This window comes from Saccopteryx bilineata, chromosome 5, assembly GCF_036850765.1.
Source record: "Saccopteryx bilineata isolate mSacBil1 chromosome 5, mSacBil1_pri_phased_curated, whole genome shotgun sequence".
NCBI lineage: Eukaryota > Metazoa > Chordata > Mammalia > Chiroptera > Emballonuridae > Saccopteryx > Saccopteryx bilineata.
This window is the reverse complement of record NC_089494.1, coordinates 192,952,829-192,971,345: the sequence shown is the minus strand read 5'-3', so window position 1 is coordinate 192,971,345 and position 18,517 is coordinate 192,952,829. Positions and strand designations below refer to the sequence as shown.

Sequence of the window (18,517 nt, the reverse complement as noted above, 5' to 3'; positions counted from 1 at the left end):
TGATTAAATGAATTTATATCTGTAAAGAATTTAGAACTGTGCCTATCATATGATAAGCATTAAGCAGAGTTTCTACTATGTCTATTTTTATTGAAAAATTCAAAAGAGTATAAAGTCTTGATTCCAAAATTTGCAAGTCTTTTGGACTCTTAGAAGTTACTGAGTTACTCCAGCAACTGAGGCATCCACTTGACTGAGGTAGAGGAAGGTCAATGTTTTGGGAGAGATTCCATTCTTTTTTTGCATCAGTGATATTGTTGGCCTCCTCGCAACCCCATAATCACTGCCCCCCAAGGGACAAGCTCCCCAGGAGTGGCTTGTCAAATGAGTAGGTTTGGAACAATAGCTTAGAGTGTGCTACTTTACCTTCTCTCTTTCAATTTTAGATCCAGCCCACCTGCAGGAAGTATGAATTCTTTGCTCCTCTTTCTAATAAACCTGCAAGGTTAGGCCTATGATTGTCCAGAGCTGCTTGTCACGGGCTGGAGACATTTGTCTAATTGGAGGATGAAGTAAAGGAAGCCTGTTGTGATTGTAAGTCTAAACAAGTCATGCCTTCCATTCCAAATTATTATAATAAAACTTATATTTTAATATCCATCTCTTTGATCTCTGTGCCTTTTTCTCATTGGGTTTGAACCCAGGAGTGAATGCAAAAAGTGTAATTTTATGACTTTCTAAATCTTGGGAACTAGAAAATCATACAAGTCACTAAATTTTTAATTTCAAAGTAATTAAATACTTTATGAAAATGATACTACATTTTCATAAAGTCCCTTGCCATATTGCAGTTCACTTTTCGTGGTCTTACTGTATTACGAATTTTTAAATCGTACATATCTAATTTTTTTGTTTGTTTGTTTGTTTTTTTGTATTTTTCTGAAGCTAGAAACGGGGAGAGACAGTCAGACAGACTCCCGCATGCGCCCGACTGGGATCCACCTGGCACGCCCACCAGGGGGCGACGCTCTGCCCACCAGGGGGCGATGCTCTGCCCCTCCCGGGCGTGGCTCTGTTGCGACCAGAGCCACTCTAGCGCCTGGGGCAGAGGCCAAGGAGCCATCCCCAGTGCCCGGGCCATCTTTGCTCCAATGGAGCCTTGGCTGCGGGAGGGTAAGAGAGAGAAAGAAAGGAAGGAGAGGGGGAGGGGTGGAGAAGCAGATGGGCGCTTCTTCTGTGTGCCCTGGCCGGGAATCAAACCTGGGACCTCCGCACGCCAGGCCGACGCTCTACCACTGAGCCAACCGGCCAGGGCCCATATCTAATTTTGTATCGTGGATTTTTCACTATATCACGGGATTTTACGTAGGTTTAAGAGTGTAAAAAATGTTTAAGAGCCTAGGAAGTGTTTATAAGAGTGTGGGAAAGGTGTATAAGAGTGTGGGGAGGGTTAATAAAGCCGTAAAATATGCATAAATAATAAAATAAATATAAGGTTGCTACTTCGCGGAATTTCACCTATTGCGGGTGGTTCTGGAATCTAACCCCACGATAGACCAGGGACCACTGTATTATATTTAAATGTTTATTTCGTCCTTTTAAAATTCTTTTGGGTATTCAAATATTTATTTCCTCTTGACACTGTATAGCTGACTAAGCCATTAGTAACTTTAATGAACTATTCTTTTTTAGAAAATGATGTTTTCCTAACATGTGCTCTGTCCATGCCCAATGAGTACTTGGTAAACACCCAAATTGGGAGCCGATTTCCATAATCATAATTAATGACAACAGTGCCATTTCTATCACATTCAACCCTATGTCTCAATTACTATTCCTAACATATGGTGGCCAAATGAATCACTTGCATCTATTAGTAGAGTACATCTGTCCAAATCACGGTTCTCCCCTAGAGGCTGAATCTGACTCACTTTGGGAGCATTTGTAGACTACACAGGAGCACCCTTCCCTTCTCTAGCACAAGATTCCATCTACCTTATGGTCAGAGCAATTCCCAATTAGGTCAGAAACAGCTGAAAGATTCTTAATGTCTTCTTTATATTTTTTATGCTTGTGCATGTGTAACTTCTGATTTTTGAGTCTTGCAACTTTATTTTATTCTAACTAGTTCCTGTTTTCTAGTATACATCAGATTGGTCTTTTACTTGTTGGGGTTGATATTAATTAATGGTTAGGAGCATGACATTTTATGGCATTGGTAAAATATATTGATAGATCAAAGACTTTGACCTGTCTCTGTGTGAATTTTCTTTCTTTCTTTTTTTTTTTTTTGTATTTTTCTGAAGCTGGAAATGGGGAGAGACAGTCAGACAGACTCCCGCATGCGCCCGACCGGGATCCACCCGGCACGCCCACCAGGGGGCGATGCTCTGCCCCTCCGGGAAGTCGCTCTGTTGTGACCAGAGCCACTCTAGCGCCTGGGGCAGAGGCCAAGGAGCCATCCCCAGCGCCCGGGCCATCTTTGCTCCAATGGAGCCTCACTGCGGGAGGGGAAGAGAGAGAGACAGAGAGGAAGGAGAGGGGGAGGGGTGGAGAAGCAGATAGGTGCTTCTCCTGTGTGCCCTGGCCGGGAATCGAACCCGGGACTTCTGCACGCCAGGCCGATGCTCTACCACTGAGCCAACCAGCCAGGGCTGTGTGAATTTTCTTAATCAGTCTTAAGCCCTGATTTTTTAAAATCTATAAAACAGAGACATTAAGCATTTTTTTTTCTCACAAGAATACCGTGAAGATTGAAAGACAAAAAAGAGATGGTGATGCCTATAAAGTACTTGTCAAAATGTGCAACTCAAATCTATGGGCAATAGTATGTGTTTAATAAAATGTTAGCTATAATTGTTATTATTATCTTGTGTTAGTTTCAAGAGGAGAGTTTTTTCCTTTGTTCTAATTCTTTTTTGTTTTCTCTTATTTTTCATGTTGCTGTACAACCCTCAATGAGCTTTAAATGACAACTATTCATTTTCCTCAAGGGAATAAACTCACTACTCTACCCCTTCAGCTGCAATTAACTAACAGCGATGCCATCTATGATAATACACAATTTATCCACATAACTCTTTTAATAAATATTTTCAGTGCCTGGTTAATTAGCTAGAATCTGTATTCCTTCCTTTGATTATATCATTTATATTAAAATATTTTACTACTTCAGAATGAACTTCCCCAGTTAGTCTGAATTATGCATGTTTGTATATGAAATAATAAACGGATCTTAATTGATCCATAATGAACCACAGCACGAGAGACTTTAGTGTCAATTTATCCATTCAATAATTAATATTCCTATATGAAATGTCACCTCTGTCATCTCCCATGCTTTACTAAGTATTAGAGCTGCCAGATTAAATTTAGAGGAAAAGTGAATAATTTCTTAGTAAAACTTTATCTCAGCTATTGCAGGGTATATATTTCTATGACATTATTAGTTATTGATCTGAAATTCAAATTTAGCTGGCATTGCTAAATATGGTACCCTTGCTTAGAATGCAAGCAGAAAGAAGATTTGAAACTGAAATGATGGTAATACATTTAGTACGATTGCTAAATTTAGAGACTGCCAGGCCACGTTACTCTCTCTATGTATCATTTTTTTTCTTAAACTTTTTTCTTAAACCAGTTATTTGCCTTAACTGAAGAAAAGACTGCCTGTGCTCTTTCACTTTGTGGTAAGACATAGCTCAATCTGCAAATTAGGACAAGAAGGTGGTTTGCTGTTACACTCGTCAGGCTTAATTGATGTAATATCAAAGGCCCAATTCAAGCCTGCTGTCTTTCCATGACCCCTAAGCCCCACCTTGCTTTCCTACCTTTCTGAATACTGTCTGTGTTCAATTCTTTGATGGATTTCTCAGGCTTCATCTGGAGTTCTGCTTGGGTAGAACAGGCAGGATCAGATTAACACATCAAATACAGAAGTAGCTCCACACATACATAGATTAGTGAGTAAAGGCAATGAGATCAGTACTGAGTAACAGTGAGTTTTGCTTATAATTTAACTGTCAACTTCATTAACTCAGACTTAATGACCATGTAACACAAACTTCCATTTTAGAAGAAATGAATTTGGCTTTGAGCCTGTTTCTGCAAATGGCAAAACAGAACTCCTTCTCTCTTTTCTGTAGTGCATAATCTTGGCTCTCATTCTGTAAAGATCCAGTCATCTTTATGGCCATTAAAGTTTCTGTGTTTGTTCTCTAGTCCTGCCAAGCAAACTGACAAAAGAGTCGAAGTCCCTAACTCCAAATATGTAAACTGCAAAGAAAGTAAGGGGGTCACCTGCTAAGTTCTGATAGCACTCTCAATTGGGAAATCTAAAAGAGCCTAACATAATGCCAAACACTGCATTTTTCAGACAATTAAGTACATATTTGCTCTTAATCTGGAAAAAAGGCCGAAAAGCATTTCCAATTAAAGTAACTCTCCTGAAAGTGTCTGCAGTGTCTCCAGGAAAGGGGACATCAGTAACTAACTCAGCAGTACATTTCTATAGGAAAAGGTTGATATTGGCCTACTTCTTTGGCATAACTACTAATGGTGAAAACAATAAATATGAAGGATTAAGTGGCTGAAACTGGGTCTATAAAATAACAGTAATAGTTGGATTTACAAAGTTATATTCCAGTTAAGGAAAAGTAATTAGCTTAAATAACGCACGTACGCAAAAATATATCAGATTGGTTATTTTCATTAAGGCCATAGTACTACAGAAAAAGGATTTTGAAAATCATGGATGGCTAAAATTTGAATATCATGAAAAAGGAAAGATTAGTGTATAGATATGAATCTGATGCTGTCTCAGGAAAAGTGAAAAATGAAGATTACAATGTAATTAAAATATGTATCATGTTTTATAGATAATTTAATGCAGAATAAATCCTAAAATTATATCCTTATTCACATGAAAGACACATTCTATAACCAAAATATATACAAAGAATCTTGCATAGATGTGTCTGTGCATGTGTGCGTATTTAATGGTGCATTTTACTCTAAGATGGTATTGGCAAATTACAGCCTACAGGTTGGATGCTTGTTTTTGTAAATAAAGTTTACTGGAACATAGACACATACATTTGTTTATGTATTGTCTCTGGTTCCTTTCTTGCTACACAGTGGAGTTGAGCAGTTCCAAAAGTGACTATATGTCTCATTAAAAATTTTGTGAAACATTTCAGCAAATATTGATCTGGTCCTTTTAAGGAAAAAGTCTAAGACGCAATTATGATATCTATAACCATAAAAAACAACAAATCATGTCTATCTTAATAATTTTATAACATGAAATTTAATTTAGTGCTTTAGCTTTGGCAGAGAAACATCAAAGCATGCCAACTACTGGGTGAGGATTTTAAAGTGTGTGAAGATATCTAAAGAAAATGTTCTGTCTGTCCACTCCAATTTTCTTCATCCCCTTATAATTTTTCTTAAATTTTCCCCCTCTCATTTTTTATTGTCATGCTTCTATCTTCTCTTGTCATTTATTTCTCTTCTACCTTTTATCCATTTTCACATATACTTAAATTGTGAGATTCATGTAAAAGCATATGGAATTTTTACATAGAAGATACACTTGTCTGTATCCATACAAGCAGTGCTGAGAACTTTTCTCCTCTGATGAACTTAAAAATGAGATATGAATAAGCCTCTGGACAGTCTTCTTGACATTCATCTGATGTGGTATAACAGCAAAGCAGCAAGAGTTATCTGGTGCGATACACTAATAAGCTTTGGCAATAACGCTGGTAATTTTTTAGACATGGAATTAAAAGACAAATAAGATAGGTACAGATCCCTTCTTGTGCTTTCTTGTACATCTTGTACTTTCTTCTGTGTAGTTAAGATAATTTGTACTCTATGTGCAAGTGTGTGGGTTTTAAATGGATCTTGCACTAAACTGTAATTGCCATGATGTCGAAGATCACGTTTATTCTGCTTATATTTCTACTCCCAGTGCCTGTCATATACTGAGTCTTCCAAGAATATTTATTTAATGACTTGAATGAGTCACAGAGGGTCATGGAAACATTTTTTTTTCTTTTTTCATTTTTGTAGACTGGGAGGTAAATGAATAGAGCAATGCTTCCTATCCAATCATCTCCCCAAGCCTGTGTTTCAATGTCCCAAAGTTTAACAGTACAGGGAAGCTGCCCTGAACTAACTCAACATTTTGGAAGTAACATTATCATAATTGGAATGACAAGGCCATTTAAATCTTAACTAAGTCATTCCGGCAATAGTTGCAAGTTCAGATTTAAGGAGGATCAGACTGAAGAGTATAAGTTAGATCTTATAATTTTATAAGCTAGAAGATTCAGAGAACACTTCAATTTAAAAAAACATTAATTAGACATTATTTATAAGCCAAATGTTAAGTATTGGATAATTAAGACAAAACTGATTAAGACAGAGTCTTGGCACTTGAGGTGATTACAATTTAGGATTAGGAAACTTGGAGGAAAGTATTTAATGAAGAAGATGGCATTTGAAAAGGGTATTAAGAGATGAATAGGAATCTTATTGGTAAAAGGGTATTATTCTAGGCTGTGGGAGTAAATAAAGCCAAAAAGAGGCGGAAATGCTTGCTGTCTTAGAGCCTTGCTGGTAAGTGGCTGTAGTGCCGGTGGCCAAGGCCAGGCAGGTTGGCATTGAATTCAGGCAGATGGGAGAGGAACTGCGGGGCTGAAAAGCATCAGGCCATGCCAGTTAATTGAAGGCTTGCAAAGACAGGTGAGCAAGTAAACAAAGGATAACTGCTTTCAGCAGTGGAGGGCAAGGGATCAGGAAAACCTCCAATCACTGTGGCTGCTGAGGGACCCAGGGATCCACACCTTGCAGTGGTGGCAGAGGGATCTGGGAGAATCAACCCAGAGGGAAAGCACCCATAGCTTTTCATAGATGCACACCTGGCTTTCTGCGCATGCCCATGCACTAATTTTGCAAAGGGCTTGCAGGTGGGAAACCAGCAAGTAAGTATAACACAGCTGTTTTTCCCACAGTGGTCTACTATGTGAATAGCACTCAGGGAAGGTAATAGCTTAAACTACAAAGAAAGGTGGTGACAGGCTTACTCTGGCAAAAAGCAATGGAAAGCACTGCAAGTTTTTTAGTGGGTATAACATGATATATCTAATAGTTTAGAAAGAAAATTTGGCAGCTATATCAGGAGTAGGCTATAGGCAGGAAATCTGGAAAGAAGGCTATGGTAATAGCACCACATAAAAACAATGACACACTGAACTAGTGAATTCACTATGGCAGAGGACAGGAAGAACAAACAGTAGGACATTGAGAAAGACCAACAAATTTGGACCTGGTTTTCATGTTATGGGTAAGCTGAGGAAATTCTGTTCATCTCAGAATGTACTTCAAGCTTCAAGTACTTCAAAATGAGCCATTTTGGAATCAGCAAAGTCAGAATCTATGTGTTATAGATTACTTGTCTTTACCATTGCATTTGACATTGAGGAGTTGCAGTGTTAAGAATGGGAATCATGACAGTGGGAAAAAAGAAAACTAAGTCTCTACAACTGACTCTATTGTTTGAATTGATAATGATAACATAAAGTCTGCTATTTAAGTCTTACAACGATATCTTTCTAAATGCAGTGAGTTCATAAGACAGAAATTTGAGTGACGTAAAATTATTTCTGTCCCACACTTGTTAAATTATAGATTAAGCACAATTCAATAGAGTTTATGTTTTAGTAAGTTAATAAACTGGTTATAATTATATGAATCGAGACATTGAAACACTGATGGGATTCTCAGTACAAAGAACCATCTACTTGTTAAAGTTATAGGGAAAAAGATGTTCTCAATAAAATGCACAGGTAATGTAAAATCATGAATTTAATTGGTAATTTAAATTTGTTTCTTTAATAAATTATTTAATATAACTGGGTAGCAAATAGAACTTAAATATCATTACTTCAAACATCAAACAAGCAAAACATCAAATTGTAGGAGAGGGAAGAAGGGGAAAAAATAACTGTTTACTTGATAGGATCCTAATGTTTGTTTATTTATTTATTTATTTATTTATTTATTTTTTGTATTTTTCTGAAGCTGGAAATGGGGAGAGACAGTCAGACAGACCCCCGCATGCGCCGGACCGGGATCCATCCGCCACGCCCACTAGGGGCAATGCTCTGCCCACCAGGGGGTGATGCTCTGCCCCTCTGGGGCATCGCTCTGCCGCGACCAGAGCCACTCTAGCACCTGGGCCAGAGGCCAAGGAGCCATCCCCAGCGCCCAGGCCATCTTTGCTCCAATGGAGCCCTGGCTGTGGGAGGGGAAGAGAGAGACAGAGAGGAAGGGGGGGTGGAGAAGCAAATGGGCGCTTCTCCTATGTGCCCTGGCTGGGAATCGAACCCAGGTCCCTGCACGCCAGGCTGACACTCTACTGCTGAACCAACCGGCCAGGGCCTATTGATGGCTTTTTATATAAAATAAATTTGATCTTTCTTGTGTAGAAAAAAATAATATCTTTATATAATTTCTTGATTTGGGGAGATAAAGGGCATGACCCTAGAAATAAATGCTTCTCCAACCCAATCCAGTTCTTGACTCCACAGCAGTTACCACCTTGCCCCATCCCCTCAGGTGGGCCTCTTAGTCCTCAACCAGCAGCCTTGATTCTATTTGCCAGACCAGCTTTGAAGGATCTATCTGAATAGCTATTTGAGCTTTACCCCAGTCATGTAATTGAGATTCTGAATTGTTCTATGAGCTGTTCCTATCAATTCATCATGGGTGCTTTTGACATCATGGCAGGTTCTAGGGTTGAAATAATCCATAAGACAGATCTTGTCCTGTCATAATTCATAAAGAGAGGAAAGGTGAAACACGAACAATACTATTAGGTAAAAATTGCAATAACAGAGTTATATATTCATTAAAGAGATGGCAGAGAGGAGAAAGTGATTATGCCTGTGTTATGGGCACTGCAAAGGTTGTATAGAGGAGGTTTATATAGAGGAGGAGGAGACATCAGGGCTGTATTTTCAAAGATTAATTCAAATTTTCAGATTCAACAGAAGGCAAAAATTGGGAAATTAGGAAGTAGGTATTTCAGGTGGAATGACAGAAAAAAGTCATAAAAAATTGTCACACTTTTGATAACTGGACTTCTATATTAGTTCTTCTTCCCATTCTCTATTCTTATAGCTTGCCAAAATCCCATCCTTTTCCAGAATTGAGTTTTCCCCTGAATATCAGTCCTTTTTGACAGTGGCCATTATAATTCACTGATACTGCCTTTTAGCCCCAGATTCAGATTCTGAATATTACCTGCTCCATCTGCTATTTCTGCTTCTACTTTCTATCTTGGATACCTATTTGCTTGAACTGAAAAAAATGTGTTTGGGACTCTTGGATACTGACCTTTGCCCATGTTGTAGACCGAACTGTCTCTGAGGTAGAACTTTAGTTAAGGATTCGGGTCTAAGTGATTTATAAAGGGGCACACCCTGGAGAAACAAGTGAGAGGAGAAAGGGGAAGAAGCCAAGCAATAGTATGATTTCAGGTGTAGCTTCATACTCAATTTGATCCTGTGGGGAACTCTGGAATATAAATTACAGTTCAGAGATTGTCTTATCTGGAGGCAAAAGAGCTAGTGTTTTTGTGCCCTCCTGGGAATCAGTCATTAGCTGCAGGTAGACCTGGTAGTCCGGGGGAGGAGGGAGGAAAGGGAGAACTCCCAACGTTCCAGGCACTTGCAGCAAGGTAAGTCCAGTGCTCCAGGGGGAGCATTGGAAAGTCATAGGTTCAGCTGTTGGCAGCACAGCAACTGGAAGGTGGTGAATGCTGAAATAGGATCTAGGAAGGCACAATGTCTTGTAGACTCAAACTGAACTTCTCCACATTCATGTCTACGATGCTTAGTAGACAGGGATACTTTTGTTGTCTGAATGTCCTCGACCTTTTCCTTCCTGCTGGAATTTGCTGGGCTCTGCTGGGCCATAAAATGCCTGCATTCCTGGAAAGCTACAGCCAGGGGTCCCCAAACTTTTTACACAGGGGGCCAGTTCACTGTCCCTCAGACCATTGGAGGGCCACCACATACAGTGCTCCTCTCACTGACCACCAATAAAAGAGGTGCCCCTTCCGGAAGTGCGGTGGGTGGCCGCATAAATGACCTCAGGGGGCCGCATGCTGCCCGTGGGCCATAGTTTGGGGACACCTGCCAGACCTTTCAAAGACTAGAAAAAACTGAGGATGCTTTTGTTGCTCAGGAGGCTAGTAAAATCTCAAGTGAGCAGAGAGCATTTGTTTCCTACCGAAACAGCCTTCCATGTTTAATACTGAATTTGAAGCTTTGGCATACACAGCAGAAAGGTAAAACTGATCTTTGAATTTGAAATGTATACAAAAGTAGTATAAAGTATTTCCAGGATATTTATATTCATATTTGTGCTCCAAATTCAATCTTTTTGATTAGAAGGTTTATTCTTACTGCAATGGAAAAGCAAATGAAGGACAAGGATATACAGTGTAAATTTTTTGCATATTCAACAAGAATTTTTGAATATTTTAAATCACAATTCCTATTTGCACAAAATGGTTAGTAATTAGAAGTAATGTGGGAAAAATGTGCCTTTTTTTCTATTATTTCTATGTGAGGATTATTATTATTGTGATTTACTAACCTTTCTTCCTTATCTCTGAAATAAAATATTTTAAAAGTTCAAACTATAGGAGTTGTAAAAATGTACATTTTTACATCTCTTTTACAAGAAAGGCAAATAATAATGATGCAATTTTGGCAAAGATTTGTTAAGATTAACAATTTTCAGGTCTAGTTAAAAGCTAGCAGCCTAAATTTATACTCATAATTGTTAGAATCCATAGTTACTGTTATGAACCAAATGGGTTAACTTGTTCTTACTATAAAGATAGTTTAAAGCTGTTCTATTTTTACTCTACTTCTTGGAAAATTGGTAATCTATGTACAATAATTCTTACCTAATGAGACTATTCAACTCTCCATCTTCCTACCATTCTGGATAAATGGGCACTGTCTATATCTTTGTTTCCATCATACCATGTTTGCAATGACATCATACTCCAATTTTAAAGATAATTTTATTTATCACACAGGAATGGCCAATCCCTGGAAAGGTTACATCTGCAAAGTAAACATAAAATACTATGGAGCCAAGTAGAGCCCAAATGATTTGTTTACATTTAACATTGATTTTTTTTTAAACCTCCTTTCCTTGTTTTGTTACAGGTGGCAGTGGAAAAAACAATAGAATCTCTGAATTAAAAAACCCCCAGATTACTATGTTGTAAAAGCAAGTCCTTGACATTCTTCCTGATCATCTAGGGAGATGCTGACATTTACTTTTGTAGCCTTTGCCCCTGGAGGTAAGAGTGAGGTCATTCATGCCTTGATGTTTAGATGTTTCTTCAAACACTAAACAATAGTAGATAAAAAGAAATGATGTGGAATTTGCATGGATGACAACTGTCAATGGGAGGACAGATTACATTACTTATACACATTTGTGACTATAGATTATTTTCCTTCACATTCTAATTTTGATGACTTTTTGCAAATAATAAATAGAAATTTGCATTTTCCTTTTGTTCCTAACAAATGTTTATGATATTAGTGTGAAGATAATGATGCTTTTTGACTTGCTGTTACTTTGTTACATTTGAATAATTAAGAAATATATAGATAACTGGTCAAATTTTATTACTTACCTTGGTAAATTAAGTTTCATAAGCTTATCTTAGATAGTAGAGTGTGAACTAGTCTTCAAGAAATGTCTGTGAAGTTTTATTTCATAATCTTATTAAAATCACTACTCACAGGTTGAGGTAATCAAGTCTTAATGGTTGAGGTAATCAAGACTTAAACGGCCTGTGACTTTAAGAAAAAACAATCATTTAATGTATTCCTATTTAGTAGTTGGATCCTCATTTGGTCTTTTATATGAAAACTTATTAAAGCTATAAAAAGAAGAGAAATTATACATTTTCCCAGTATTCCTGAACAGCATGTAAAGATTTAAATTGAACAGAATTTCACAAAATATCGGAAACATGGTCCCTTTTTAGTAAACCTTAAATGCAATACATAGATATCCTTTAAACAGTCACTATGGCTCTGAGTCTGGATATTGACTTATCAATACATTCTCTTGTTAAAGCTATATGTTTTATATATTTATTTACATGGCGTATTCTAAAAAGTATCTATTGGTACCTGGGGAGGAAGGATTTTAATATAATTTCTATACCCAATGTATAAGTTCTTCTGGCCCAGATTTCATTTCCAAATCACATTGGGAATAACTTAAACTACAAAAAGCTCTATTTTAAATTATTGAAATATGGTCCCCTGCTTTTGTGGGGACCATAGGGTTACTAGGATTCTTCAGTATTTTCCAAGAGTCATTTACCCTGGAAAGTAGTTAGTAGTTAGTAGCACAGGTTTTAATATACAATTAATAATTCATTGGAACTTCCTCTTGGTTCATTTGTAAAATATACCCAGAGTCTGGCAACCTGTTACTATTTCTTGCCCCTGTTTCTGAGACACCATCTTCACTCGGTTGGTTTGTTGCCACAGTCCCCTAACTGATTTCCCGGCTTCTATACTGCTCCTCTGGGTTCATTCTCAACACAGCAGCAACAGCAATCCTTTGAAAACTTAAAACAGATATTGTTATTCCTCCGCTATTGTCCTTTCATGTATCTCACCATCACGCTGAATGAAAGCTTAACTCCTTATCACAAACACTCTTCGCTGTCCTACATGACCTGCTCCCCTCTCCCCATTACCTCTTTGACCTCTTATCCCATAAACTTCCTCTCTCTTTCCCTCTGCATCCTCTTCTCCAACCCCACTGGCCTTCTCATTCTTCCTTCCTCAGAGTGGTTTTCTCTTCCCTCAGATATCTGAATGGTCTACTCCCTCACTTTTTTCAACTCTTTTTGTACAAATGTTTAAGTATTATGTTCTCAGTGAGGGTGCGCTTTGCCAATGGGCACTCCCAATTGCTTTAACCTGCTTTTTCTCTCCATTTACTTATTATTATTATTATTATTATTATTTTATTTCTTGCTGTTTTTTCCCTAGTCCCTTAGTGGGCAAAAAATCCCCGATCAAGCATCTGAGTACTGACTAGACCATTAGGACTGACAAGCAATGCTCCCGTATTTTTCAAAACATCTCTACCCCACAAATTAACTGGACATCCAGAGAGCGCATAAGGCTTAAAAAATCCAGAATGACCTTCTTAATCTTCCCAATGTAAAAAACTTGAACTTTGTTGAGGGGATTTACTCTGCCCTATACCTTGTAATTCTGTGGCTGCTGCATGAGTGGGCCAGGAAGGAGGCCAATGTAGCTTAGCAATAACAGATACATCAGCTCCAGTATCTAAAAGTCCTTTAAATTTATGCCCTTGTACTGTTAGTTCCATTTCAGGGCATTTCTGACCTGTTTTTTTGAATCCAATTGGCAAAATTAGAGGAGCCAAATCACCAATTATCTTGGGGCCCCTTTTGCAGGATGTGGCCTGAGAAGCAGAATTAGCATCCTTATACTATTCTTCTAACTGCCTGAATTAGTACTGAGACAAATTCTTTTTTTTTAGATTAATTTTAATGGGGTGACATTGATAAATCAGGGTACATATATGTTCAGAGAAAACATCTCTAGGTTATTTTGACATTTGCTTATGCTGCATTCCCATCACCCAAAGTCCAATTGTCTTCCGTCACCTCCCAACTGGTTTTCTTTGAACCCCTCCCCTCCTACAACCCCCTCCCTCTCCTCCCCCCCCACCCTGTAACCCCCACACTCTTGTCCATGTCTCTGAGTCTCATTTTTATGTCCCACCTATGTATGGAATCATATAGTTCTTAGTTTTTTCTGATTTACTTATTTCGTTCAGTATAATGTTATCAAGGTTCATCCATGTTGTTGTAAATGATCCAATGTCATCATTTCTTATGGCTGAGTAGTATTCCATATATGTACCAAAGCTTTTTAATCCACTTATCCCCTGATGGACACTTGGGCTGTTTCCAGATCTTCACTATTGTGAACAATGCTGCCATAAACATGGGGGTGCATTTCTTCTTTTCAAACAGTGCTATGGTGTTCTTGGGGTATATTCCTAACAGTAGGATAGCTGGGTCAAAAGGCAGTTTGATTTTTAATTTTTTAAGGAATCTCCATACTGTTTTCCACAGAGGCTGCACCAGTCTGCATTCCCACCAGCAGTGCAGGAGCTCTTTTCTCCACATCCTCGCCAGCACTTATTCTGTGTTGTTTTATTGATGAGCGCCATTCTGGCTGGTGTGAGGTGATATCTCATTGTGGTTTTAATTTGCATTTCTTTAATGATTAGTGATGTTGAAAATTTTTTCATATACCTATTGGCCATCTGTATGTCCTCTTTGGAGAAGTGTCTATTCATTTCTTTTGCCCATTTTTGGATTGGATTGTTTGTCTTCCTGGTATTACGTTTTACAAGTTCTTTATAAATTTTGGTTCTTAACCCCTTATCAGACGCATTGTCAAATATATTCTCCCATTGTGTCATTTGTCTTTTTATTCTGTTCTTATTGTCTTTAGCTGTGCAGAAGCTTTTTAGTTTGATAGAGTTCCATTTGTTTATCCTGTCTTTTATTTCACTTGCCTGTGGAGACAGATCAGCAATATATTGCTGCGAGAAATGTCAGAGAGCTTACTTACTGCCTATGTTTTCTTCTAAGATGCTTATGGTTTCACGGCTTACATTTAAGTCTTTTATCCATTTTGAGTTTATTTTTGTGAATGGTGTAAGTTGGTGGTCTAGTTTCATTTTTTGCAAGTAGCTGTCCAATTTTCCCAACACCATTTGTTGAAGAGGCTGTCTTTACTCCAATGTATGCTCTTACCTCCTTTTTCAAATATCAGTTGTCCATAAAGGTGTGGGTTTATTTCTGGGTTCTCAGTTCAGTTCCATTGATCTATATGCCTGTTCTATGCCAGTACCAGGCTGTTTTGAGTACAATGGCCTTATAATATAACTTGATATTAGGAAGTGTGATACCTCCCACTTTATTCTTCTTTTTTAAGATTGCTGAGGCTATTCATGTTCTCTTTTGGTTCCATATAAATTTTTGGAATATGTGTTCTATATCTTTGAAGTAAGTCATTGGTATTTTAATTGATATTGCATTGAATTTATAAATTGCTTTGGGTAATATAGACATTTTAATGATGCTTATTCTTCCTAACCATGAGCATGGTATATGCTTCCACTTGTTTGTATCTTCCCTGATTTTTTAATCAATGTTTTATAATTTTCCGAGCACAAGTCTTTATTCTCCCTGGTTAAATTTATTCCTAGGTACTTTATTTTTTATTTTTTGGTTGTAATGGTAAAGGGGATTGATTCCTTAATTTCTCTTTCTGACAGTTCATTGTTAGTGTATAAAAATGCCTCTGATTTCTGAGTATTAATATAATATCCTGCCACCTTGCTGAATTCATTTATCAGGTCTAGTAGTTTTTTGACTGCGAATTTAGGGTTTTCTATATACAATATCATATCATCTGCAAATAGTGATAGTTTTACTTCTTCTTTTCCAATTTGGATGCCTTTTATTTCTTCTTGTCTGATTGCGGTGGCTAGGACTTCCAGAACTATGTTGAATAAGAGTGGTAAAAGAGGGCACCCCTGCCTTGTTCCTGATCTTAAGGAGATTGCTTTTAAATTTTTCCCATTGAGTATGATGTTGGCTGTGGGTTTGTCATAGATGGGCTTTATCATGTTGAGGTATGTTCCCTGTATTCCCACTTTCCTGAGAGTATTGGTCATGAATGGGTGCTGGATTTTATCAAATGCTTTTTCTGCATCTATTGAAATTATCATGTGGTTTTTCTCCTTCCTTTTGTTTATATGATGAATCACATTAATTTATTTGAGAATATTGTACCAGCCTTGCCTCCCAGGAATAAATCCCACTTGATCCTGGTGTATGATTTTTTTCATATATTGCTGGATCTGGTTTGCTAATATTTTGTTGAGGCTTTTAGCATCTAAATTCAGCAGGGATATTGGCCTATATTTTTTTTTGTGTGTGTTGTCTTTGCCTGGTTTTGGAATCAGAATTTTGCTCGCCTCATAAAAGGAGCTTGGAAGTCTTCCTTCCTCTTGAATTTTTTGAAATAGCTTGAGAAGGATAGGAGTTAGTTCTTCTTTGAATATTTGGTAGAATTCACTTGTGAAGCCATCAGGCCCAGGACTTTTCTTTTTTGGGAGTTTTTTGATAACTGTTTCAATCTCATTTGTTGTAATTGGTCTGTTTAGGTTTTCTGATTCTTCCAGATTAAGATTATATGTTTCAAGGAATTTGTCCATTTCATCTAGGTTGTCTAGTTTTTTGGTGTACAGTTCTTCATAGTATATATTTTTTACAATATTTTGTATTTCTGTTGTGTCAGTTGTTATTTCTCCACTCTCGTTTCTAATTTTATTTATTTGAGTCCTCTCTCTTTTTTTCTTGGTGAGTCTGGTTAAAGGTTCATTGATCTTGTTTACCTTTTCAAAGAACCAGCTCCTGGTTTCATTGATCCTCTGTATTGTTTTTTTAGCCTCTATGTCATTTATTTCTGCTCTGATCTTTATTATTTCCTTCCTTCTACTAGCTCTGAGCTTTACTTGCTGTTCCTTTTCTAGTTCTTTTAGATGTATGGTCAAGTTGTTTATTTGAGCTCTTTCTAGCTTCTTGAGGTATGCCTGTAATGCTATGAACTTCCCTCTCAAGTATGCTTTTGCTGTGTCCCATAAATTTTGAATTGATGTATGCTCATTATCGTTCATTTCTAGGAATTTTTTAATTTCTTCTTTGATCTCATTGTTTACCCATTTGTTATTTAATAATGTGCTATTTAGTTTCCAAGTGTTTGAGTATTTTTTAGTTTTTCTGTTGTGGTTGATTTCTTGTTTCATGCCATTGTAATCAGAGAAAGTGCTCGATATGATTTCAATCTTCTTAAATTTGTTGAGACTGCTTTTGTGCCCTGATATGTGGTCTATTCTAGAGAATGTACCGTAGGCACTTGAAAAGAATGTATATTCTGCTGCTTTAGGGTGAAAGGTTCTGAAGATATCTATTAAATCGAGTTGATCTAGTATGTCCTTTAAGTCTGCTGTTTCTTTGTTAATTTTCTTTCTTGAGGATCTATCTAGTGTAGTTAGTGGGGTATTGAAATCCCCTACTATTATAGTATTGCTGTTGATCTCACCTTTTAAATCCATCAAAGTCTGCTTTATATATTTAGGTGCTCCTATATTAGGTGCATAGATATTTATAATGGTTATATCTTCCTGTTGGATTGCTCCCTTTATCATTATGCAGTGACCTTCTTTATCTCTTACTATATTCTTTGTTTTAAAGTTCATTTTGTCTGATATAAGTATTGCTACCCCAGCTTTTTTTTCAGTTCCATTTGCATGAAATATTTTTTTCCATTCTTTTATCTTCAGTCTATATACATCTTTTGTTTTAAGGTGTGACTCTTGTAGACAGCATATGTATGGGTCCTGTTTTCTTATCCACGCAGCTACCCTATGTCTTTTGATTGGATCACTTAATCTATTTACATTTAAGGTTATTATTGATATGTAATTGTTTATTGCCATTTTATTCTTTAAAACTGTATTCCTCTTTTGCTATATTCTTTTTCTCCTTTGATCTGTTTACAACAGGCCCCTTAGCATTTCTTGCAGCCTTGGTTTGGTTGTAGTGAATTCCTTGAGTTTTTTTTTTTTTGTCTGGAAAGTTTTTTATTTCTCCTTCAATTTTAAACGATAGCCTTGCTGGATAAGTAGTCTTGGTTGTAGGCTCTTGTTCTGCATTATGCTGGATAAAGTAGTCTTGGTTGTAGGCTCTTGTTCTGCATTACTTTGAATATTTCTTGCCATTCCCTTCTGGCCTCAAGTGTTTCTGTTGAGAAGTCAGAAGTCATCCTTATGGGGGCTCCTTTGTAGGTGATAATCTTTTTTTCTCTAGCAGCTTTTAATATTTTCTCCTTATCACTTAACTTTGGTATTTTAATTATGATGTGTCTTGGTGTTGATTTCTTTGGGTTTCTCTTTAATGGAGTTCTCTGTGCTTCCTGAACATGTTAGATGTTTTCCTGCCTTAATTGAAGGAAGTTTTCAGCTATGATATGCTTGAACAAAGTCTCTATCCCTTGTTCTTTCTCTTCTTCTTCAGGAACCCCTATGATGCGGATGTTATTTCTCTTCATGTTGTCACAGAGCTCTCTTCGAGTTTCCTCAGACTTTTTTTTAAGGTTTCTTTTTTTTTTTAATTTTTTTATTCATTTTAGAGAGGAGAGAGAAAGGGAAAGAGAGAGACAGAGAGGGAGAGAGAGAGGAAAGAGAGACAGAGAGAGAAGGTGGGGAGGAACTGGAAGCATCAACTCCCATATGTGCCTTGACCAGGCAAGCTCAGGGTTTCGAACTGGCGACCTCAGCATTTCCAGGACGATGCTTTATCCACTGCGCCACCACAGGTCAGGCTCCTCAGACTTTT

The 18,517-nt window shown here is 37.4% G+C and overlaps 1 non-coding gene across 1 annotated transcript; it reads right to left on the bottom strand.

Annotated features, from left to right (window-relative positions):
* Positions 1–6,007: 6,007 nt before the first annotated feature.
* Positions 6,008–6,136, bottom strand: LOC136307206 (small nucleolar RNA SNORA36 family). Its single transcript, XR_010725874.1, has one exon. It is a non-coding gene; the product is annotated as a small nucleolar RNA SNORA36 family (small nucleolar RNA).
* Between the last annotated feature and the right edge of the window lie 12,381 nt (positions 6,137–18,517).